Genomic DNA, 2,640 nt, shown 5'->3' with positions numbered 1-2,640 from the left:
GTGTTAGCCACACACTTGCACCTCCGGATGCCATCATCCCTTACCTGAGGGAAGCCGGATTTGGCGACACAGTGCAGTTCAGGGACTTTGTCTTTGACAATTCCCTTATTACTACATTTGTTGAGCGGTGGCGTCCGGAGACCCACACTTTCCACATGCCATGGGGTGAGTGCACCATCACTCTATAGGATGTTGCGTACTACCTTGGATTATGCAAAGATGGAGAGCTAGTGGGTGGGTGCCCGCGTGACTTCTAGACTTGGCACCAGCGGTCGACATGGGAGTACGTGGAGGAGCTCCTAGGAGACAGACCGCCCTTTCCAGAGATTCTGTCAGAGGGCGACCTGGAGGGTCCAAGGACAACCGTCGGTGAACTGCCTGCATCGTATGTGGTACTTCAACCGGCTCGACTCAACTACTCGATACTCTGCACTTCGTCGAATGCTGTAATTCTTTACATCTTGCAGCACTGTCTCTCTGCTCTTGAATTTATGACCAACCCTAAACTCCATACTGCCATCTGTGTTGTAATCCTCGACCCCCATGTTCGAGTACGGTGTTTTCTCATGAATCACATCCAAGTCCAATGTGTGGTAGTGGTTGGGCACAGATGATAACTCTGGGATTGGCTTGGGAGGTGGCAACAGGTATCGACGTGGTTTCCCAACGGGAGTCTCTGGTACGAATTCATTTTCGTCATCACCCTCAGATGAACCACTTCCGTCACTATCGGCAATGTAGTCATCGTCCAATTCCTCACCCTCCAACTCCATGTCCTGCACTGGACTCGCATAGTGCAACAGGCGTGGTGCGAGAGGAAGGTCATCCGCTACGAACTCCGAGGTATCACTACCGCCCCACCAACGTCATAAACTTCCGCTAAAAGCTCCATCACTTGTTCAACTATAATTCTTCCGTGCATATCAAATATAAGGCACACATATGCTCATCGTCATCGAGCCAAAATAGACGAAATCGAAACACCCCATTCCCCATTGGTGTTAGCATCCTATACCCAATTTGACCAACTTCTTTTGCCTCTGCACCACCAACATGAGACAATATCATACTCTTTAGCTCCGACAATAAATCCGCTTGTCTCAGTGTACTTTGTAGAACAAGGATGAAAACTGATGGACTTGACTGTATGAGCGGCAAGATGAGTCTGCATATGAGGTGACTGTCCAACTGCCGATAATCCTGCGATATAGTGGGGGCTAGACATGTATGTGGTCCGCCAAATTTATGCACCTCCCTAAAGTTTTTAAGTATCATCAAATTAAAATCTAACCAGAATGACAACAGCGATTTTAAAGACGAGCTAAAATCCTAAAACACTCGCCAATATCCGAGATTCTGTCGGAGGGCGATCTGGAGGGTCCAAGGACAACCGTACGTGAAATGCCTGCATCGTACGTGGTACTTCATCCGGTCCGACTCAACTACCCGATACTTTGTGCTTCGCCGAATGCTGTAATTCTTCACACTTTGCACCACTACCTCTCTACTCCTGAATCTGTGACCAACCCTAAACTCCACACTACCATCCATGTTGTAATCCTCGGCCCCGTGTTCGAGTACGGAGTTTTCTCATACATCGCATCCAAGTCCAATGTGTGGTAGTAGCTGGGCACAGATGATAACTCCGGGATTGGTTTGGGAGTTGGCAACAAGTATCGACGTGATCCCCTAACGGGAGTCTCTGGTATGAACTCATCTTCATCATCACCCTCAGATGAACCACTTCCGTCACTATCGGCAACGTAGTCATCGTCCGATCCTCACCCTCAACTTCCATGTCCTGCACCGGACTTGCACAGTGCAACGGACGTGGTGCGAGAGGAGGGTCATCCGATACGAAGTCTGAGGTACCACTACCGCCCCCACCAATGTCACGAACCTCCGCTGAAAGCTCCATCACTTGTTCAACCATAATTCTCCCATGCACATCAAACATAAGGCGCACATACTCGTCGCCATCGAGCCAAAACAGACGAAATCGAAACACCTCATTCCCCATCGACGCTAGCATCCTATACCCAACTCGACCAACCTCTTTTGGCTCCATACCACCAACGTGCGACAATATCATACTCTTTAGTTTTGACAACGAATCCACTCTTCTACTTCGAAAAAGCGTCGGACTCTCGCACTCAAATATCACCCCACTGTCACAGTTTCTCATCCGAAAGTTGGGATAAACTATCACAACAAAAAAAATCACTACTACTAGACATTTTTTCCAAATCTCTAGGAAGAAAAAGAGAGGAGAAGAAAGATTTGATGATTTTGTGAAGAATACTAACAGTTTGCTAGTCTTTTTATAGAAGCCATATTTTTGTCCTATTATATCTCGTTTATTGTGTCAACGACGTACTTTTAACTTTATCTCGTTTACAGTGTAAACGAGATAAGACAGGTATCACAACACGTTTATAAACGTGATACATGGAGACGTGATACATATAAACAAGATAAGGCTATACTTATCTCGTTTACACTGTAAACGAGATAAAGTTAAAAGTAAAAAATGGTAAAAATTTTAAAAATTACGTATTTCAGTAAGTTTAATATTTATTTTATTTATTTAAAAAAATTCCTTTTATATGTATATAGTTAAGCATGGACTGAGACAAAGTT

This window comes from Arachis ipaensis, chromosome B09, assembly GCF_000816755.2.
Source record: "Arachis ipaensis cultivar K30076 chromosome B09, Araip1.1, whole genome shotgun sequence".
Classification (NCBI taxonomy): Eukaryota; Viridiplantae; Streptophyta; class Magnoliopsida; order Fabales; family Fabaceae; genus Arachis; species Arachis ipaensis.
Note: the sequence above shows the minus strand (reverse complement) of the source record.